Genomic DNA, 24,775 nt, shown 5'->3' with positions numbered 1-24,775 from the left:
GCCCCATCAATACCTTAACTGTTGCCTTTTGAGATACCAAAAACCAGAACTACCTAGCTAAACAGTTCATATATGCCTGATCCACAGAAACTACGATGATAGATGTTTGTTGCTTCCAGCTCCTAAATTTTCAATTTGTCACGCAGCTGTACATAACACTACACACAATCAGCACATTGCCGAACAAGTTTGCAAATGGTTGTGTCAATTTGCATTAACACAGTGTTCCTGTTGCTTCACAATCTTGCCAATTCTTTGTAATGTCACTTACTGTGCTGGGGTCTTTCTGGTTTGTTTTTGTTTTTGTTTAGTAATTCTAGTGGTTGAGTAATAGTTTGGCATTGTGGTTACAATTTGCTTCTTATCTCTGATAAGATTTAGTACCTTTTCATTGCATAGCACCGTTTGCATATCTTCGTTTGTGAAAAGTCAAATATTTTGCCCATTTGAAAAATTGGGGTCTCTATTTTTTAATGGATTTATAGTTTATATATTCTGAATACTTTCTTCATTTTATTGATTATAAATGTCACCTCCCACTCCATGTATTTCCTTTTTTCCCCTCTGAATGGTATCTTTTGATGAATAGCAGTTTTTAATTTTAATGTACTACAATTTATTATATTTTATGGCTAATGCTTTTTGGATCTTGTTGAACTTATCGTTGCATACTCTCCAATGTTGTCTTCTAGAACTCTTATTTTAACTTCCACATTTAAATCTACAACATACCTGGATTGATTTTTGAGTGTGTTATGAGGTAAAGGTGAAGCTGTTTTTTTTCCTATATGGATATACATTTGGCCCAGCTCGTTTTCTTCAAGTCCAGCTTGATTTTCTCGTAAATCAAGTTCTTGTCTGTATGCAGGTATGCCTGTACTCTATTCTGTTCCATTAGTCTATTTGTCAACATCAAACTCTTAATTTTCATAATTTTATAATGTTTTGATATCCAATAATTTTCCAACTTTTTCAATATTATCTTGGCCATTCGAGTCTCTTTGAATTTCTATATCAATATAAAAGAATTTGTCAATGTATACACACAATCTCCTGAGAAATTGGATTTATATTGAATTGATAGATTAATTTTGGAAGAATTGGCATTTTTACAGTATGGAAATCTCCATTTAAGTTGCCTTTGTCCTAATGTTTTATAGTTTTCAGTGTAGAAGTCTTGCATTTCTTTAGATTTCTTCCTAAGAATTTACTGTTTTGTTTTACTATAAATACCCTAATTTTAAAACTTAATTTTCTGATCATGGCTCGCATACAGAAACAATTGCTTTTTTGGTACCATGATTTTGTATTCAAAACTGATTGATTTGTGTGTGTGTGTGTGTGTGTGTATAAGTTAATCTTGCATTAGGTTCATAATGTATTATTGTATTTTTATACCACTGATTCAGTTGACTAATATTTTCTTTAAACTATTTGTATCTAATTCTACCAGTTATTTAAAATAGTGTTTTAAAATTGTTATGTATGTGGACTTGCCTTTCTCCTTCAGGGTCTGTACATTTATGATTTACATATTTTGAGGCTATGTCACCAATCCATATAAATTAATGTATACAAATGTAGGATTATAATTTTCTTGTGGATGAATCTTTTAATTACTATGAAATTTCCTTTATTTCTGGCAATGCTTCTTGTGTTTTTATTATTATTATTAATTATTTTACTTTTTGAGATGGAGTCTCTCTCTGTCACCCAGGCTGGAGTGCAGTGGTGCGATCTCGGCTCACTGCAACCTCTGCTTCCCGGGTTCAAGCGATTCTCCTGCCTCAGCCTCCCAAGTAGTTGGGACTACAGGTGCCCACCAGCGCGCCCGGCTAATTTTTTTATTTTCAGTAGAGGCAGGATTTTACCATATTGGCCTGACTGGTCTTCAACTCCTGACCTTGTGATCCACCCACCTCGACCTCTCAAAGTGCTGGGATTACAGGCATGAGCCATTGCACTTGGCCTATTATTTTTAAAATATTAATCTATTACTTTTTATTTTACTTTTAAAATTTATTTTTTCTTCTTCAACTTTCAGAATCAGAAGGTACATGTTCAGGTTTGTTACATGGGTAAGTTTTGTGTCTCTGGGTTTGGTGTACAAATGATTTCATCACCCAGGTAGTGAGCATAGTACCAAATAGGTAATTTTTTGATCCTCACCCTCCTCCCTCCCTCCTCTCTCAAGGAGGTCCCTGTATCTATTGTATACTCAATGTTTAGTTCCCATTATAAATGAGACCACGTGGCATTTGGTGTTCTTTCCTGAATTAATGTGCTTAGGATAATCGCCTCCAGCTGTGTCCACATTACTGCAAAGTACATTATTTTTCTTTTTTATGGCTTAGTATTCTATTGTGTATATGTACCACATTTTCTTTATCCAGTCCACTGCTGATGGGCATCTAGGTTGATTCTATGTCTTTGCTATTGTGAATAGTGATGCGATGAACACAAGAGTGCATGTGTCTTTTAGGCAGAATGATTTAATATTCCTTTGGGTATATACCCAGTAATGAGATGGCTAGGTCAAATGATAGTTTTAAGTGCCTTAAGAAATATCCAAACTGCTTTCTACAGTGGCTGAACTAATTTATGTTTCCTCCAAGAGTGTGTAAGTGTTCCCTTTTCTCTGTGACCTTACTAACATCTATTATTTCTGACTTTTAATAATGGCCATTCTGACTGGTGTGAGATGGTATCTCATTGTGGTTTTGATTTGCATTTTTTGATTAGTGATGTTGAATATTTTTTCATGTTTGTTTGGCCAATTGTATGTCTTCTTTTGACAAGTATCTGTTCATGTTCTTTACCCATCTTTCAATAGGCTTATTTGTTTATCACTTGATTTATTCAAGTTCCTTATAAACTCTGCAACTTAGACCTTTGTTCAATGCATAGTTTGTGAATATCTTCTCCCATTTTGTAGGTTGTCTTTTTACTCTATGTTTGTTTTTGTTGCAATTGCTTTTGGAGACTTCGTCATGAAATCTTTCCCAAGGCCTATGTCCAAAATGGTATTTACTAAGTTTTCTTCTAGTGTTTTTATAGTTTTAGGTGTTACATCTAAGTCTTTAGTCCACTTTGAGTTGATTTTTGTGTATGGTGAAAGGAAGGTGTCCAATTTCAATCTTCTCTGCATATGGCTAGTCATTTGTCCCAAAACCATTTATTAGAGAGCCCTTTCTCCATTGCTTGTTATTCCCAACTTTGTCAAAGATCTGTAGTGTATGGCTTTATTTCTTGGTTCTCTACTCTGTCCCATTGTTCTATGTGTCTGTTTTTGTACCAGTACCACGCAGTTTTGCTCTGGATTACTTTGTCTATTTGTTTTGTTTTTTTTTTTTTCAGACAGTGTCTTGCTCTGTCACCCAGTCTGGAGTGCAGTGGCACAATCTTGACTCGCTGCAACCTCCACCCCCTGGGTTCAAGCAATTCTCATACCTCAGCCTTCTGAGTAGTTGGTACTACAGGCGCATGCCACCACACCTGGCTAAGTTTTTGTATTTTTAGTAGAGATGAGGGTTTCACCACGTTGGCCAGGCTGGTCTCAAACTCTTGACTTCAAGTGATCCACCATCTTGGCCTCCCAGAGTACAGGGATTACAGGTATAAACCATCATGCCTGGCCTATTCAGGCTCTTTTTTGGTTCCATATAAATTTTAGAATAGTTTTTTCTAATTCTGCAAAACATGATGTTGGTGGTTTTATAGGAATAGCATTGAATCTATAAATTGCTTTGGGCAGCATGAATGTTTTTTTCATTTGTGTTGGCTCTGACTTTTTTCAGTAGTGTTTTATAATTATCATAAATAATTTACATTGAATAATTTACATGAGAATAAATCACATTTATTGATTTGTGTATGTAGAACCATCCTTGCATCCCAGGAATAAAGCCTACTTGATTGGGGTGGATTATCTTTTTGATGTGCTGCTAGATTCACTTTGCTGGTAGTTTGTTGAGGATTTCTGTGTCTATGTTCATCAGGGTTATTGGCCTAAAGTTTTCTTTTTTTCATTGTGTCTATACCAGGTTTTGGTAACAGAGATGCTGGCCTCATAGAATGAATTAGAGAGGAGTCCCTCCTCCTCAATTTTTTGGAATAATTTCAGTAGGATTGGTACCAGCTCTTTAGAGGTCTGGTAAAATCTGACTGTAAATCTTTCTGGTACAGAGCACCTGTTAGTAGGTTTTTTTTGTTGTTTTTTTTTTGGTTTTTGTTTGTTTACTGATTCAATTTTGGAACTCACTAGTGGTCACTCGGGTTTTTGATTTCCTCCTGGTTCAATCTTTGAAGTTTGTATGTTTCCAGGAATTTATCCGTTTCCTATAGATTTTCTAGTTTATGTGCATAGAGGTGCTTATAATAGTCTCTGTGGGTTATTTATGTTTTTGTGGGGTCAGTGCTAATATCACCTTTGTTATTTCTGATTGTGTTTGAATCTGTTCTCCTTTATTAATCTAACTAATGGTCTATCTTATTTCTTCTTTCAAAAAACCAACTTTTGATTTTGTTGATCTTTTGTATGGATTTTCACATCTCTATTTCATTCAGTTCAGTAGATTTTGGCTCTTTTCTTCTGCTAGCTTTCAGATTAGTTTGCTCTTATTCTAGTTCCTCTAAGTGTGATGTCAGGTTGGTAATTTGAGATCTTTCTAACCTCTTGGTGTAGATGTTTAGTGCTATAAACGTTCCTCTTAACATTGCTTTAGCTGTGTGTGTCCCAGGGGTTATGTTATGTTGTATCTTTTTCTTTAGTTTCAAATAACTTTTTGATTTCTGCCTTAATTTCATTCTTTACCCAAAAGTCATTCAGGAGCAGGTTAATTTCCATGTAATTGTATGGTTTTGAGAGATCTTCTTGGTACTGATTTCTATTTTTATTTCAGTTTTTTAGAATTTTTTCAAGATGCTATGGCCAATCATGTGTTTGATCTTAGAGTATATGCCATGTGCAGATGAGAAGAATGTATATTGTTGAGTGGAATATCCTTTAGATGTCTGTTGATCCATTTGGTCAAATGTTGTATTTAGGTCTTGAATATCTCTGTCACTTTTCTGCCTTGATGATCTGTCTCACTGTCAGTGGAATGTTGAGTCTCCTATTCTTATTGTGTGGTTATCTAAGTCTCTTTGTAGGTCTCTAAGAACTTGTTTTATGAATCTGGGTGCTCCAGGGCTCAGTGCATATATACTTAGGATAGCTAAGTCTTGTTGAAATGAACCATTTGTCATTATGTAATGCCCTTCTTTGTCCTTTTTTATCATTGTTGATTGAATGTTCTGTCTGAAATGAGAATTGCAACCACTGCATTTTTAAAATTCGGCTAGATAGATTTTTCTTCATCCCTTTACTTTGAGCCTATGTAATGAAGTCATTGTATGTGAGATGGGTCTCTTGAAGACAGCATACAGTTGGGTTTTGTCTCTTTATCCAACTTGCCACACTGTCGTTTAAGTGGTATGTTTAGCCCATTTACATTCAAGGTTAATATTGATGCATGAGGATTTGTTCCAGTCATCATATCATCATACTGTTAGCCAGTTACTACATAGACTTGATTGTCTAGTTGCTTTATAGTGTCAGTGGGCCATGTACTTAAGTGTCTTTTTGTGGACACAGATAATAGTCCTGTTTCCATGTTTAGCAGTCTCTAAAGGGACCACTTGTAAGGCAGTTCTGGTGGTAATGAATTCCCTTAGCACTTGCTTGTCTGAAAAGGATTTTATGTCTCCTTTGTTTGTGAAGCTTAATGTGGCTGGATGTGATATTTTTACTTCAAATTTATTTTCTTTAAGGATGCTGAATATAGGCCCCTAATCTCTTCTGGTTTGTAAGGTTTCTGCTGAAAGTTCCCCTTTTGGCCTCACAAGGTTTCTTTTGTATGTGACCTGCCCCTTCTCTCTAGCTGCCTTTGAGATGTTTTCTTTTGCACTGACTTTGGAGAATTTAGTGACTACATATCTTGGGGATAGTTATTTTGCATAATATCTTGCAGGGGTTCTCTGAATTTCCTGAATTTTCACATCAGCCTCTCTAGTGAGGTTGGGGAAAGTTTTATGAAACAATATCATCGTATGTATTTTCTAAGTTGCACACTCCCTCTCCATCACTTTCAAGAACACTAATGAATTGCAAGTTTGGTCTCTTCACGTAGTTCCATATTTCTCAAAGGTTTTATTCATTTTTTTAAACTCTTTTTTATTTTTATCTGACTGTATTGATTCAAGAGAGTGGCCTTCAAGCTCTGAGATTCTTTCCTCAGATTGGACTGTTCTGTTATTAATGCTTCCAACTGTATTATGAAGTTGTTGTCATGAATTTATCCCCAGAAGTTCAGTTTGACTCCTTCTTAAAATGGCTATATCATCTTTCAACTATTAGACCATTTTACTGTTTTTCATGGATTGGGCTTCAACCTTCTCCTATTTCTCAATGAGCTTCCCACCCACCCAGATTCTGAATTCTATGTCTGTCATTTCAGCTCTTTCAGCTGGTTAGGAACCATTCCTGGGGAGTTAGTGCAGTAATTTGGAGGTAAGAGGACACTCTGGCTTTTAGAGTTGCCAGAGTTCTTGTGCTAGTTCCTCCTCATCTATGTGGACTGATGTTCCTTTAATCTTTGAAGTTGCTGTCTTTTGACTGAATCGGTTTTGCTTTTCCATTCTTTGATGCCCTTGAGGGTTTGGCTGTGGTATAAGTTGGGTTTAGTTGATTGGCTTTGTTTCTGGATGATTTCAGAGGAACAAGGCTCAGCTGAGAACTCCTGGGCTGTGTGCTGTAATCCTGGTGGGCTGGGACCAGGCCTGAAGATTTGTTTTCTAGCCCCTTAAGATTAAACACCTGCTGCACTAGAGGGGCTGATGTGTTCCTAGTTCACTGGCAATAACACTCTGATGAGGGCTGCTGGCAAAAGTACTCCAGTGGCATGGTGGTAGATCCATGCATGCATTGTGCCAGTGGGGTTTTTTGTGTATACACACACCAGCTGTGGGTCTATACACATGTATGCACCAGTGAGGCAGCAGCAGGCCTACATGCATGTCTGCCAGCATTGCAGCAAAGGGTCCTCATGTATGTGCGTTCAAGTGGGGCAAGGCTGCAGGAAAATGTGCACTGGCTGGGGAAGGTTGCAGGCAGTGCGTGCCAGCAGGGCAGGCTGTAGACGAGTATGTGCCAGCACAGAAAGGGTGTGGGCAAGTGAATGATACAATGGGTAGGCAGGATCTGCTGCAAGACTGGCTCCTGGCAAGCTGAATGTGCACTGCAAGCAAATGCAGCCAAGCGAGGACCCTGGAAAAAGACCAGGCAGACAAGGGCACTCAGATCAGTCCAGCCCCATCCATGGGCAATACAGTCCTGCTCTGTCCAGGTCTGAGAGTTAACAAAGGCTAAAGTCACCTTTAGGAGTATGGCCATCCTTGGTGGATTGACACCTATGGCTGTGCTCCATTGCAGCTGTTCCCATGCCAAATCTGGACTCTGCACAGGCTGGAGTCCTGTCTGTTTCAACTCTCTGTGTAGTTCTGCCAGCTCAGATGTCCATAGGGGTTGTGGGGTCTCCTGCAGCTTAGGATTCTGGAGGTTGATGGTGAGAGTGGGCCACTCCATGTCTACTTCACTCACTCCTTCCCTAGAGGCTACTCAGGGCCAGGAATAAGTTCTGAGGCTCAGCAACCCCATGCAGCATTCCCAACTTCCTCCCCTTTCTTTTTAAAGCTTTTTTGTTTGGTTTTATTTTATTTTATTTTATTTTTTTGAGATGGAGTTTCACTCTTGTTGCCCAGGGTGGAGTGAAATGGCATGGTCTTGCCTCACTGCAACCTCTGTCTCATGGGTTCAAGGGATTCTCCTGCCTCAGCCTCCTGAATAACTGGATTACAGGCATGCCCCACCATGCCCGGCTAATCCGGCCTCCCCTTTCACTCTGCGGTGTGTTTCCTCTTTCTGTTCACTCTCAATGTCCTCTTTCCAAAGAGTGTGCCAGTTTCCTTGATAGTCTTGGTGTGAGACCAAAATGGGCTCTCTTGGTGGGAGAAGATTTTCTTGACTGTGTCTAGTCAGCCATCTTGGCTCTTACCCCTTTCTTATCTTCTTGAAGTCTACTTTGTCAGATATTTCTACAGTTACATGTTTGTTTTATATTGCTTTTGGTTGTTTTGGTGGGATATATTTTTCTATAATTTTATTTTTAAACTTTTCATATCATCATTATACTTAAAGTCATTTCCTCTAAGCAGCATATGGTTTAGTTTTTGCTTTTTTATACAATCTGGTCATCTTTGTCATTATTTGCACATTGGTTCTGTTTACATCTAATGCAATCACTGACATATTTGGCTTTAAATCTACCACTTATGTTTTGTTTTCTACTTGTTTCATCTGTTCTATGGTGTTCCTTTTCTCTCCTTTCTGGGTTTCTTTTAAAAATTTTGTTTTGCCCTTACATTTGCTTGTTAATTATATATTATTTTACTGTTCTTTTACTGTTTAACTAGAATATATAACAAGAATCCTCAACTTACTGAAATGTAATATAAATTAGTACTTATGTTACTATTTGAAGATAATGCAAGCACCATTATTTCCATTTATCTTTCTCCTGCCTTTTATGTTAACATTTAATCCTATATTTTAAACCCTTAATTCTCTCTGTATTTTAAGCAATATATTATTATTGTTTTATACAGTTATTTTTTATTTAGCTCTATCTTCATATTTACCCTTTTTATTACTTTTTATTCTTTCTTGAATTTTCATCTGGAATTATTTTCCTTCTAACTGAATAACTCCTTTTAGTATTTTCTTTAGTATGGGTAAGCTGATAACAGATTCTCTTAGTTCTTGTTTGGTAATTTCTTTATTTAACATTGCCTTTTGAAGGATATTTTTACAATGTATAAAATTCTAGGTTTGAATCCAAGTATACATTAATAAAGAGTTAAAGAATGTTATTTATATATATATATATACAATAGAATATTGTTCACCCTTTAAAAGAAGAAAATTGACACACGTTGCAACAGAAATGAATTTTGAGGACATTGTGCTAAGTGAAATATACTAGTCACAAAAAGGCAAATAGTACATGATTATACATCCTTACATGAGATATCTAAGGCAGTCAAATACATAGAAACAGAAAGTAGAATGGTGATTGCCAGGTTACTGAGGGGAGGAGAAAGAAGAAAGGGAGTTGTTGTTTAATCATATGTACTGAATGTTATATTCACCCCAAATCCATGTTAACACCCTAATTCCCATTGTGATGGTACTTGGAAGTGGGACCTTTGGGAGGTAGTTAGGTCACAAAGGTAGAGCTCTCATGAATAGCACCAGTGTGCCCTTTATAAGAGGAGACCTGAGAAAGATGATCTTTCTCTCACCACCATGTGAGAATGCAGCAAGAAGGCAGCTATCTGCAAACCAAGAAGAGGGCTCACACCAGACACCAAATCTGCTGGCACTCTAATCTTGGTCTTCTTAGTGTGAGACATACATGTTTGTTGTTTAAGTTACCCAGTCTACAGTATCTTGTTATTGCAGCCTGAATTAACACAAATGGGGAGATAGGGGGGCGGTTCCAAGATGGCCAAATAGGAACAGCTCCAGGCTACAGCTTCCAGCATGAGCGATGCAGAAGATGGGTGATTTCTGCATTTCCAACTGAGCTTTGAAGAGAGTAGTGGTTCTCCCAGCACGGAGTATAAGATCTGAGAATTGACACACTGTCTCCTCAAGTGGGTCCCTGACCCCTGAGTAGCCTAACTGGGAGGCACCCCCCATTAGGGGCAGACAGACACCTCACACGGCTGGGTACCCCACTGAGACAAAGCTTCCAGAGGAACAATCAGGCAGCAACATTTGCTGTTCAGCAATACTCACTCTTCTGCAGCCTCAGTTGCTGATACCCACACAAACAGGATCTGGGAGCGGACCTCCAGCAAACTCCAACGGACCTCCAGCTGAGGGTCCTCACTGGTAGAAGGAGAACTAACAGAAAGGACATCCACATCAAAACCCCATGTGTATGTCACCATCATCAAAGACCAAAGGTAGATAAAACCACAAAGATGGGGAAAAAACAGAGCAGAAAAGCTGAAAATTCTAAAAATCAGAGTGCCTCTCCCCCTCCAAAAGAACACAGCTCCTCACCAGCAATGGAACAAAGTTGAACAGAGAATGACTTTGATGAGTTGAGAGAAGAAGGGTTCAGACAATCAAACTTCTCTGAGCTGAAGGAAGAAGTTCAAACCCATTGCAAAGAAGCTAAAACCCTTGAAAAAAGATTAGACGAATGACTAACTAGAATAACCAATGTAGAGAAGTCCTTAAATGACCTAATGGAGCTGAAAACCATGGCACAAGAACTACGTGATGAATGCACAAGCTTCAGTAACTGATTCGATCAACTGGAAGAAAGGGTATCAGTGATTGAAGATCAAATGAATGAAATAAAGTGAGAAGAAAAGTTTAGAGAAAAAAGAGTTAAAAGAAACAAACAAAGCCTCCCAGAAATACGGGAGAATGTAAAAAGAGCAAATCTATGTCTGATTGGTATACCTGAAAGTGATAGGGCAAATAGAACCAAGTTGGAAAACACCCTGCAGGATATTATCCAGGAGAACTTTCCCAACCTAGCAAGGCAGGCCAACATTCAAATTCAGGAAATACAGAGAACACCACAAAGATACTCCTCGAGAAGAGCAACTCCAGGACACATAATCGTCAGATTCACCAAAGTTGAAATAAAGGAAAAAATGTCAAGGGCAGGCAGCCAGAGAGAACGGTTGGGTTACCCACAAAGGGAAACCCATCAGACTAACAGCAGATCTCTCGGCAGAAACTCTACAAGCCAGAAGAGAGTGGGGGACAATATTCAACATTCTTAAAGAAAAGATTTTCAACCCCGAATTTCATATCCAGCCAAACTAAGCTTCATAAGTGAAGGAGAAATAAAATCCTTTACAGATAAGCAAATGCTTAGAGATTTTGTCACCACCAGGCCTGCCCAACAAGAGCTCCTGAAGGAAGCACTAACATGGAAAGGAACAACAGGTACCAGCCACTGCAAAAACATGCCAAAATGTAAAGACCATCGATGCTAGAAAGAAACTGCATCAACTAACGAGCAAAATAACCAGCTAACATCATAATGACAGGATCAAGTTCACACATAACAATATTAACCTTAAATGAAAATGGGCTAAATGGTCCAATTAAAAGACATAGACTGGCAAACTGGATAAAGAATCAAGACCCATCAGTGTGCTGTATTCAGGAGACCCATCTCACGTGCAGAGACACACATAGGCTCAAAATAAAGGGATGGAGGAAGATCTACCAAGCAAATAGAAAAAAAAAAAAATGCAGGGGTTGCAATCCTAGTCTCTGATGTAACAGACTTAAAACCAGCAAAGATCAAACGAGACAAAGAAGGCCATTATATAATGGTAAAGGGATCAATTCAACAGGAAGAGCTAACTATCCTAAATATATATGCACCCAATACAGGAGCACCCAGATTCATAAAGCAAGTCCTTAGAGACTTACAAAGAGACTTAGACTCCCATACAATAATAATGGGAGACTTCAACACCCCACTGTCAACATTAGACAGATCAATGAGACAGAAAGTTAACAAGGATATCCAGGAATTGAACTCATCTCTGCAGCAAGCAGACCTCATAGACATCTATAGAACTCTCCACCCCAAATCAACAGAATATACATTCTTCTCAGCACCACATCACACTTATTCCAAAATTGACCACATAATTGGAAGAAAAGCACTCCTCAGCAAATGTAAAAGAACAGAAATTATAACAAACTGTCTCTCAGACCACAGTGCAATCAAACTAGAACTCAGGATTTAGAAACTCACTCAAAACCGCTCAACTACATGGAAACTGAACAACCTGCTCCTGAATGACTACTGTGTACATAACAAAATGAAGGCAGAAATAAAGATATTCTTTGATACCAATGAGAACAAAGGCACAATGTACCAGAATCTCTGGGACACATTTAAAGCAGTGTGTAGAGGGAAATTTATAGCACTAAATGCCCACAAGAGAAAGCATGAAAGATCTAAAATCGACACCCTAACATCACAATTAAAAGAACTAGAGAAGCAAGGGCAAACAAATTCAAAAGCTAGCAGAGAGCAAGAAATAACTAAGATCAGAGCAGAACTGAAGGAGACAGAGACGCAAAAAACCCTCCAAAAAATCAATGAATCCAGGAGCTGGTTTTTTGAAAAGATCAACAAAATTAATAGACCACTAGCAAGACTAATAAAGAAGAAAAGAGAGAAGAATCAAATAGACACAATAAAAAATGATAAAGGGGATATCACCACTGACCCCACAGAAATACAAACTACCATCAAAGAATACTATAAACACCTGTACACAAATAAACTAGAAAACCTAGAAGAAATGGATAAATTCCTGGACACATACACTCTCCCAAGACTAAACCAGGAAGAAGTTGAATCCCTGAATAGATCAACAACAGGATCTGAAATTGAGGCAATACTTAATAGCCTACCAACCAAAAAAAGTCCAGGACCAGACAGATTCACAGCCAAATTCTACCAGAGGTACAAGGAGGAGCTATTCCTTCTGAAACTATTCCAAACAATAGAAAAAGAGGGAATCTTCCCTAACTCATCTTATGACGCCAACATCATCCTGATACCAAAGCCTGGCAGAGACACAACAACCAAAGAGAATTTTAGACCAATATCCCTGATGAATATTGATGCAAAAATCCTCAGTAAAAAACTGGCAAACCAAATCCAGCAGCACATCAAAAAGCGTATCCGCCATGATCAAGTGGGCTTCATCCCTGGGGTGCAAGGCTGGTTCAGCACATGCAAATTAACAAATGTAATCCAGCATATAAACAGAACCAAAGACAAAAACCACATGATTATCTCAATAGATGCAGAAAAGGCCTTTGACAAAATTCAACAGCCTTCATGCTAAAAACTCTCAATAAATTCGGTATTGATGGAACGTATCTCAAAATAATAAGAGCTATTTATGAGAAACTCACAGACAGTGTCATACTGAATGGGCAAAAACTGGAAGCATTCCCTTTGAAAACTGGCACAAGACAGGGATGCCCTCTCTCACCACTCCTATTCAACATAGCGTTGGAAGTGCTGGCCTGGGCAATCAGGCAGGAGAAAGAAATAAAGGGTATTCAATTAGGAAAAGAGGAAGTTAAATTGTCCCTGTTTGCAGATGACATGATCGTATATTTAGAAAACTCCATTGTCTCAGCCCCAAATCTCCTTAAGCTGATAAGCAACTTCAGCAAAGGCTCAGGATACAAAATCAATGTGCAAAAATCACAAGCGTTCCTATACACCAATAACAGACAAACAGCCAACTCATGAGTGAACTCCCATTCACAATATCTTCAAAGAGAATAAAATATCTAGGAATCTAACTTACAAGGGATGTGAAAGACCTCTTAAAGGAGAACTACAAACCACAGTTCAATGAAATAAAAGAGGACACAAACAAATGGAAGAACATGCCATGCTCATGGATAGGAAGGATCAATATCGTGAAAATGGCCATACTGCCCAAGGTAATTTATAGATTCAATACCATCCCCATTAAGCTACCAATGACTTCCTTCACAGAATTGGAAAAAACTACTTTAAAGTTCATATGGAACCACAAAAGGCCCCACATTGCCAAGACAATCCTAAGTCAAAAGGACAAAGCTGGAGGCATCACGCTACCTGACTTCAAACTATACTACAAGGCTACAGTAACCAAAACAGCATGGTACTTGTACCAAAACAGATATATAGACCAATGGAACAGAACAGAGCCCTCAGAAATAATATCACACATCTACAGCCATCTGATCTTTGACAAATCTGAGAGAAACAAGAAATGGGGAAAGGATTCCCTATTTAATAAATGGCACTGGGAAAACTGGCTAGCCATATGTAGAAAGCTGAAACTGGATCCCTTCTCTACACCTTATACAAAAATTAATTCAAGATGGATTAGAGACTTAAATGTTAGACCTAAAACCATAAAAAACCCTAGAAGAAAACCTAGGCAATACCATTCAGGACATAGGCATGGGCAAGGACTTCATGTCTAAAACACCAAAAGCAATGGCAACAAAAGCCAAAATTGATAAATGGGGTCTAATTAAACTAAAGAGCTTCTGCACAGCAAAAGGAATTACCATCAGAGTGAACAGGCAACCTACAGAATGGGAGAAAAATTTTGCAATCTACTCATCTGACAGAGGGCTAATATCCAGAATCTACAAAGAACTCAAACAAATTTACAAGAAAAAAACAAACAACCCCATCAAAAAGTGAACTGTACCTAAGATTGTTTGAGCATTAAAAATTGAGTCTTATTGCTTTTCTTACCTCAGGTATTATTTTCCTTTGTGGCTAAAGCTGCTGAAGCAAAGAGACTTTAGAAGCTTAAAATCTGTTTCTCCTTAGTTACTTCATGTAGTTTTTTTTAAAATAAAACATTGGACTTTTTCCCAAAAGCACCTTTTCATTTATTTCCATAGGAAAGCATTCTTAATGTAAAGCCATTATAATTTATAATACTCTGATTTCTGTATATACATACACAATTTAAACCCTGAGACAAATATATAGTAAACTGGCACTATACACATATGTTCACATGGATTTACCTCAGTAATTTATTTCTTTCTCTTCTCCCACCTCAGTAACTTAAACAAAAGCATTTGGAGTTCCAATTTTCATGGCATGTAAATCAGCTCTTCATTTCATGTGGTGCATATAATCCTACAACTAAAGTCAGAATCACAGTTGGATTTTAAAATCTATGATTTTTCTCACTAAGCAAAGTTGTCGCATTTTATCAGAGATAATGTAGCCATATCTCTGGATTTGAACTTCCTTCCTAGTCTTTCTTAACAGAAACCATTCTATATAAGGATCTAGCCATTCAATTGGTATTATCAGCAGGTAAGATGGAGCAGGCTGGAGCTCCCACACAGACTATGAGTAACTCATCAAAATGTAACCAGATGGACTTGTCCTTAACTACTGTTCATAAAATCTGCGAACTCTCATGATGTTCAATAATCTTATGCTTTTTGTTAGTTTTTTTTTTAGTGTGGAGCTTTTTTGTTGACTGTGTTTACAAGAAATACAAGTGCATTGAATGATAAAATGGTATCAACTTTTAGAAAAATCCCCAAAGTACATGTATGAGAAATGAATGGGAATTGACACCTGTCATTATAAATAGAAAAGTATACCGGCAGAGGCTGAGCAATTATTTTAGTAAAATGGTGCCAAACTCTTACTCTTATGTGGGAATCATCACTTTAACATTTTATAGATAGCATTTTATTCTAAATTGTATTTTCTATGTCAGCACAATTTGAGATTCTAAATTTTCATCTAAAGCAATTTTTCTTCATAGTATAGTACAGTGACTAGCAGGAAAATAACATCCATTTCATTTTGAAGTTATCTATTCTTTTAATTAAGCATACCTACCTTAAATAGCATATCTTTGGCAAAGATATCTTTAGTTCAAGTCAGCTTTAGTTCAAGTCAGCTTAGCAAATGTTTATCTTGTACTTACTAAAAATCAGAACTGTATTAAACATGGAAGTTGCAAACATAAAAGCAAAGAAATGCAAGAAAGTTGGGAAATTTTTTTTCTCATACACTGATGGGAATTTAACAGTGAAGACTTTCAGGAGAACTATTTGGGGGCTATGTCTTCGAAACCGTAATACTGTTAGATCTAGCAATTCCACAAGTTTATGTTAAGATAAATGCACAAATTATTCATTATATGGCACATTTATATTTTCCCTTTAAATGCAAATGCCAACATACTATTTTTTTTATGTCAATCCTCTTCTCTCTTTGGGGTCATATATGTAACATGGCTATAAAACAGAAATTTACTGAGGCACAGAGTAGGTCAGAGGGTTAAGAGAGGCCCTCAGAGGATTGCTGGGGAGAAATTCTGAATCTCTCTGTAAAGAGAAGAAAAAGGTCATACAAGAAAGTAGGAAAATAACACTATCATAAGAAAACAGAAGAGCTCCTCCTCTCCCCACAACAGATGAGCTGTAGGATTCACAGTATATAAGGATTACATGGCTCTGTGGCTTCCATGTCTGCATTGCAGCGCACAGGTTACAAATTACATAAAATACAACAGCTCCAGAGATCACAGCATAAACATTAAAAAGAAATGCTGTAGTTTCCAGCAAATCCAAAAGACTCTCCCACAAATTCAAGCCTAGTAATCAAGTTTTAAGAAAGGAGTTGGCATCTTTCTATATCTGCCAGAGAGCAGTTTCTTTTCATGTTAGGTACAATACTATGAAACTTACAAGATCACCTATCCATGTATTTCAGATATTCATAGGAGGGTTGGGTGGGGTTGAGAAGAGTAATGGAAGAACAGCAGCAGGAGGGGCAATAAGAGGATAAGGGGATAGAAATAAGTCAATCTGAGAAGCTGATTATGTTTGCCAAGATGTCCAGAATTATATACTAACTAAAAAAGGTGGAGTTTACTATGTGTAAATTACACTTCGATGAATGGCTTAAGAGATAAAAAATAATCAACAGAAATTTGACTAAGAATTCACCAAGTTTTTAAGAATTCTAGTTGTTCAATGGACTAAGATTAAAGTTAAACTCATACCAAGTATGATGAAATAATTTTAAACCTTGATTATGTTGAAGTTCAAATATTCTAACCAAAATGTTCTGTTTTGGTATATTGGATATAATCCTTGTCCAGCTAAAGTTTAACTAGGTTATAAATATCAGTAGCTAAACATTAAGACAAAGTTGCTCTTCAGTATCTGTTAACTAATTAGTCATTGCATACAATTAATTTAACAAGCTTCTAAATTGAAATGCAAGATTAGGAGAGCTTTTCTTTCCACAAATCGTATCATAATCAGGATAAATATTAGACATGATTTTGTTATTACTGATGTTATTTGTTGATTTTTCACTCTCACAGAGCTGCATTTAACCCATTCACTTTTCTTTCTTTCTTGTGAGAAAGATATTAGAGCCCATCTGGTGGAATAAAACTAAAAAAAAAACCTAGGCAATACCTTTATAAGCAGTAAGAAAGAGGTGACTGCTAAAATGATTCCTCAGCTGAAAAATCCCAATGCTAGTTGAGAGATAAGAAAATTCAGCCACTTCAATACTGAGTCCTACAGATCTATCCCAAAGAATTTTACAAAACAAAATTCCACTAAAATATTTTATTGAGTTAAAATTAAGGATTTGTGAGATTGACAGCTAAAGTTCTTTCCCTTTAAAAACTTCCATAAAGTAACAATTCCTTGAAAGACACAAACTATCAAAACTTACCAAGATGAAATAGATAACATAAGTAGTCCTATAACTAATTAAAGTTCATATATATAATTAAAAACCTTGACTCAAGTAAAACTCCAGGCCCAGATGGTTTCACTGGTAAATTCTACCAAATATTTAATGAAGAAACAATTCTAATTCTACACATTCTTTTTCAGAAAAATAAAAGTGGTAGGAACATTTCGCTACTCATTTTCTGAGACCAGTATTACCAGACACGTTATAAGAAAAAAAAAAAAAAAAAAAAAAATATATATATATATATATATATAGACTAATATCCCTCAAGGGCATAAATACATATCATAAACATATTTCAGAATCACTAAATATTCTTCAAAAATACAGTTTTAGTAACTGCATATAATGGCACTAGGTATACATTAATCACTTTTTTACCACTACTGGAGGTTGTCCTAAAGGAGTCAATCACTTCCTTTTCTTTTCCATTCAAAAGGGTCTGTACTCTTTTTCCTTGAGTAGTAAGGCAGATTCTGAGTTGGTTCTCTGTCCTGGAAATTTATGATTGAAAAACTAAGTTACTCAGCCTTGGGTGGTGAGTCTGTGAAGAATGTAGGAAGCAGCCATTTTGGGACTAAATGTGCTAATTCGCATAGCTGCAGAGAGAAGCTGAAAAGTAGATCAAAAAAGCTGTTAAGTTTTTATGATCATGTTTTAAGTATTATCTTGCATGCACATACAGCTTTCAGGAATACAGAAGTTAATTGTTTACTTTATAACAAACAACTGTGTGGTACGCTGCGCCTCAATTTCTTACTCCTTGGGCAATGTGACAAAAGCTAGATATTATACTACACAGATATATGAAGTCTGAAAACCAAAAATTAAAAATCTGAGTGCTGAAATTCTCTTAACATCGCCCCTTCCCTCCAGAGAGAGGGGAAAAACCATTGCTCCAAGGGAAGAATTCTAGGTTCCTACTGTAATCTTTGAAATGAAATAAATCTATCAAAAGGAAAGAGAAAGCCATTGTCTTCAGCTTTACAACCTAGGGATATCACCAAGGATCCAGATTTCACCCCTCCTTACGAAATCTAAACACATAACCCTTGGAGTTAGGCAAATCTCTCTGGAGTTCTCACAGTTTAAATATCCCACAGAGCTTGCTCTTTTAGTCATGTCCTAAGTTTCAGTATACTTTTTTCAGAAATCCCTAACTGACAAAACACAAAATTTTTCTCTCTATAGCCCACGATACCCAAATAAAGACAAGAGATCTTTTAATATCACAGGCAGATATGGAGAACACAGTCACCTAAATACAGATGGCTTTTAGTTTTCTGTTTAGTTCTATAAAGGCCAATTGTACTTCCTGTTCTTGTGTTACATAAATATACAAATATCTATACATATCATCTTCCCCCATTCCTTCAGCTAGTTACAGTGGGTTTAGATGCAAGAAGAATTATTCCAAATAAGAACAGATATTTAGATTGCTTCTAATTCTTCACTAAGCTGAAATGTATTTAAAATATATTCAAAAAGCAAATAAACTGTGCATTAAATTATAGAGTCTTTGAAGTTCTCAATATATATTAATAACTGATCTCCGGGAAGGTTACGCAAAAATTTGCAATTCTATAGCATGTACAAGTGCTCACTCACCATGCAATCTCCAACACTGAATATCAACACTTTTAGAACTTTGCTCATTTATTAAGTTTTAAAAAATGATCTCTCAATTAATAGAAAGGGCTTCAAGATAGCTGACTAGAGGCAGTTGGTAATGGTCTCCTGTACAAAGAACAACCAAAATAGCTAGTAGATGATCACCCTTTGAATAAATCATCTAAGAGAGAACACTGGAATTCAACAGAGAAGTGACAGGAAATTCCTAAAGCAAGGAAAGAGAGGAAAGTGAGGTAACCTGCTTGGCTAACAATCTCTAGAGACCTTGAGAAGCTCCCCAATGCAGGGAAAATGTGAGATTCCACAGTGGGAATGTTGACTGCAATCCTAGAGAAGGAAGAGCCCTTAGACCCTCATAGGCCCCAACACTAACATGGAGCACTGCCTGGAAACCATGTAACATGATGGCATTTTTCCAAAGAAGAGACTTATGCTGGGTCCCACACATCTGCCTAGTAATAAGCAGCTACAGCATGGCACCATATTGAGAGGCCATACCCCTCCAGACTGCATCTGGCCTGGGGGCCCAACAGCTCCAGCATCTCCACATCCCTGGAGCTCCATTGATATCCCCCGCTCACAGCTACCACCTTGACTGTCTGTTTCCACTAGGAATATAGTACAAGCCATTGGCAACAACCCCACTACCCTCACCTGCACATGCACATTTTCACACACTCTGTAGACAAACTCCCCTGCCCACAGCTGCTGCAAACTACCACCACTGGGCCAAAGCATAAATAAAGCATGCCCCTCTCCAGCTGCCTGAATATGGCTGCTGCCACTGAAAGCAACCCTGACCTCCCCATTTGCAGGGCTACAGTGTGGCCAATGCTATTCTCACCCAAGCATTCATTGGTGGTCTGGGGGTCACTCTGCCTACCATAGCCAGCTCCTACCTGCACCACCAAGGGGCCTGAGGACAGACATGCCCAGCCCAATTCTGCCCCACAACACCCAGTGCCCAAGCAAATTGTCTGAGGACTTGGAGACTGCCCAGTTCAGTCTACCACCTTTGGTACCCAGACACTACTTTTGGAGGCCCGAGGTCAGGTCCACTCAGCCTGCCACCACCACAGTCACACTTGCCACCTTAGAGCCTGCTGACTGGACCACACAGGCCATTATGGCCACCATCAACACCAGCACAGATCATTTGGGAGCCAGAGGGTTGTTCCACAACTGCTACTGCTATCACCTATGCCACACTCACTGCCCAGGGGCCATGAACCCATCCACCCAGTCTACCAGTGTTGCTACCAGCACCCTAGGAAACTGCCTAGAGGCCCAAGAATCAGACCACTTGGACACACTAACACAAGTGCCATCATATGCCTCCCTGAAGTTCAAGGACAGGCACATGCCACCTGCCACAGCCACCACTTGGGCACAAGAACAGGTCCACCTGGCATCACCATCTCCAGAAAAACTTCACCACAGCCTCCACTAACAACAGGACCCTAAGCCACTCAGGAAACCACAGACACCACTGATGCTGTTTATAGCTAAAGAAATCATGTGGAGACTACATAACTGCACATATCGAGAATCAAAGCCAGAGTACCCTGCCCAGATAACACCATAGATACATCCTCAGGAAAAAGTTCTCCCCTATGAAAACTAATTTTTAAAACTTGAAGAAAACACTGTTACACCAAAAGCAAATTTAAGGGCAAAATGTAATTTTGTAATTACATTTTGTAATTACAATGTAATGGCAAAATGTAATGTAATGTAAGGGCAATGTAAGGGCAAAAGCAACATGAACAAGCAAGGAAATATGACACCTCCAAAGAAACATAATAATTCTATAGCAACAGGTTGCAATAAAAAAGTTGTTTTACTGGAATCCTGGAAAAAAATTCAAAATGATGATACTAAAGAAGCTTAATGAGATACATAAAAGTAATTCAAAGAAAAGGCAAAAACAATTCAGAACATGAATGAGAAATTTACCAAAGAGACAGAAATAAAAAAAAAAAATAAACAAAATGAAATTCTGGAAATGAAGAATTTATTAAATGAAATAGCTTTTGTTGAAAGCTTCGACAAAGCACTAGATTAAGCAAAACAAAGAATTTTACAACTTGAAAACACTTCTTTTGTATACATAAAGCATGCCCCTCTCCAACTGCCTGAATATGGCAGCTGCCACTGAAAGCAACCCTGACCTCCCCAGTTGGTTAGGGTTATACAGTGTGGCTAGTTATACAAAAATAAAAAACTTTTCAAAATAAGCAGTCTATATGACATATACAACATCATAAATGACCAAATATTCAATGTCCCAGAAATTAAAGATAAAACAAAAAGGATAAAAAACTTATTTCACAAAATAATAGCAGATACAAGAAACTCAGAGAACTTCAAATGGATACAATTCAAAAAGGTCTTATCCATAGTATATGATAGTAAAACTCTCAAAAGACAAAGAGAGAGTTCTAAAAACAGCAAAAGAAAGTGTCTAGTCACTTATAAGAGAATCCCCATCAGGCTAACAGTGGAGTTCCCAGCAGACACTTTATAAGCCAGGAGAAGGAAAAATAAATGCCAGCCAAGGATACAATATCCAGCAAAATTATCCTTCATAACTGAAGGAGACATAATGTGTTTCCTGTACAAACTGAAGCTGAAGGAATTCATCACCATTAGAACAGAACAACAAATGTTTACGGGAGTCCTACATACAAAATCAAAAGGATGATGTCTACCATTATGAAAACACATGAAAGTATAAAAATCATTGGTAGAGACAACACACAAATAAGAGAAGGATTCGAATGTTACCACTATAGAAAACCACCGAAAAACAGTGACAAACATGAGAGAGAAAAAAAGGAAGAAAGTATATACAAAACAACCAGAAATTAAATTACTAAAATGATAGAAATAAGCCCTCACATATCAATAATAATCTTGAATGTAAGTGAATTAACCTTTTTATTTAAACGCTATAGATCGGTTGAATGGACTTAAAAAATATAATCTAACTATACTCCCTACAAGAAGTATACCTTACTCATAAAGACACACAGACTGAGATCAAGGGATGAAAAAAGATATTCCATGCAAATGAAAACAAAAAAAGAGCAAAAGTAGCTATGCATATATTAGATAAAACAGTCTTTAGGTCATAAATTGTAAAAATAAAGAAGGTAATTATTAATATGTAAAGATAAAGGGGTTGATTCAGCAAGAGGATATAATTCTAAACATATATGCAAACACCACCAGAGCACCTAGATATGTAAAATAAATATTATTAGACCTAAGGGAAAGATAGATTCCTACACATTCTTTGAAAGTTTGGTAGAGCTCAGCAATGAAGCCATCCAGTCCTGAACTTTTCTGTGTTTGGAGACTTTTTATTACTAATTCATTCTCATTAATTGTTGTTATTCTGTTCAGGTTTTCTTTCTTTTTTTTTCCTGATTCAGTCTTGTAGGGGACTTTAATGCCCCACTCTCAGCATTAGATAGATCATCTAGATGAAAGATTAACAAAGAAACATTGAATCTAAACTGCACATTAGGCCAAATGGACCTAAAAATCACTTAGAGAACATTTTATCCAACAATGACAGAATACACACTCTTCTCATCACCACATGAAACATATGTTATGTCACAAAATAAGTCTCAACAAATTTTAAAACACTGAAATCTTATCAAGTACCTCCTCAAACCACAATGGAGAATAAAACTATAAGTCAATAAAAAAGAGGAACTTCAGAAACTACAAATACATGAAAACATGCTCCTAACCACTGGATTATGGAGGAAATTTAAAAATTTGTTAAAAATGAATGAAAATAGAAACACAACATACAAAAACTTATAAGATACAACAAAAGCAGTGCTAACAGGGAAGTTTGGAACAATACAATAAATGCCTTCATCAAAACAGTAGATTTCAAAGAAATGATCCAGCAATGTACTTCAATGAACTGTAAGAACAAAAACAAAACAAACCCAAAATTCATACAAACAAATAATAAAGAGAAAAGCAGAACTAAACAAAACAGAGATGGAAAAAAATATAAAGAATCAACAAAACAAAAATGTGGTTTTTTGAAATGATAAACAAAATACATAAATTGCTAACTAGACTAAAAAAAATGAGAAAATCCAAATAAACAAAATTAGAAATGAAAAAGGAGACTTACAACTGATACCACAGAAATAAGAAAGATCATCAGAGACATTTATGAACAGCTATAAACTAACAAACTGGAAAATCTAGAGGAAATGAATAAATTCACAGAAACATACAACCTACAAGATTGAATCAAGAAAAAAGAAAACCTGAGCAGAACAATAATAATTAATGAGATTGAATCAGTCATAAAAAAGTACCGAACAAAGAAAAGTTCATGACTGGATGGCTTCGTTGCTGAATTCTACCAAACTTTTGAAGAAGAACTAACACCAAGTCTCCTGAAACGGTTAAAAAAAAATTGAAGAGCACTGAATCCTGCCTAACTCATTCAATAAGGCTAGGCTTACCCTGATATCAAAGCTACACAAGGATGCAACAACAAAAACAAAAAACTAGAGGCACATATCCCTGATGAACACAGACACAAAGATGCATAACACAATACTAGCAAACCAAATCCAACAGCACATCCAAAAGATCATACACCATGATCAAGTTGGATTTTATACCAGGGATGTAAGGATAGTTTAACATGTGCAAATCAATAAAGATAATACATTACATCAGCAGAATAAAAGACAAAAAATATCATCTCAATAGATACTAAAAAAGTATTTGATAAAATTCAAAATCTCTTCAGGATAAAAACTCTCACCAAATTAGGCATAGAAGGAACATATCTTAAAATAATAAAGGATATATATGACAAAAACCACAGCTAACATCATACTGAATGGAGAAATGATTAAGCATTTCCTTTAAAAATTGGAACTAGATGTCCACTTTCACTACTCCCAGTCAACATACTACTGGAAGTCCTAACTAGAGCAATTGGGCAACAGAAACAAATGAAAGGCATCCAAATTGGAAAAGAGGAATTCAAATTATCCCTGTTCACTGAAGATATAATCTTATGTTTAGCAAAAACAAAATACTTCACCAAAAAACTCTTACAGCTAATACATAAATTCAGTAAAATGGCAGGATACAAGGTCAACATACAAAAATCAGTAGTGTTTCTATACATCAGTAATGAACTAGCTAAAAAAAAAGTCAAAAAGTCAATCCCATCCCATTTACAAAAGTTATTTAAAAAATTAAAATACCTAGAAAAAAAATGTAACCATGGAGGTTCAAAACCTCAACAAGAAAACTGAAAAACCCCGATGAAAGAAATTAAAGAGGATACAAGCAAGTGGAAAAATATCCCATGCTCATGGATCAGAAAAATTAATATTATTAAAATGACAATACTGCCCAAAGTTACCTATCTAGGGTTTAACGCAAGCCCTATCAAAATGCCAATGTCATCTTTCATAGAAACAGGAAAAACAATACAAAAATTAACATGAAACAAACAAACAAAAAAGAGCCTGAATAGCCAAAGCAATACTGAGGGGTGGGGGGGCGGGGGGAGGGGGGAAGCTGTAGACATCACACTATCTGACTTTAAAATCTACTGCAATGCTACAATAACCAAAACAGCATGGTATTTGTATAAAGAGACACATAGACCAATGAAACATAATACAGAGTGCAGAAATAAATCCTCA

The sequence above is a fragment of the Rhinopithecus roxellana genome, chromosome 4, assembly GCF_007565055.1.
Source record: "Rhinopithecus roxellana isolate Shanxi Qingling chromosome 4, ASM756505v1, whole genome shotgun sequence".
Taxonomy (NCBI): domain Eukaryota; kingdom Metazoa; phylum Chordata; class Mammalia; order Primates; family Cercopithecidae; genus Rhinopithecus; species Rhinopithecus roxellana.
This window is presented reverse-complemented; position numbering follows the sequence as displayed.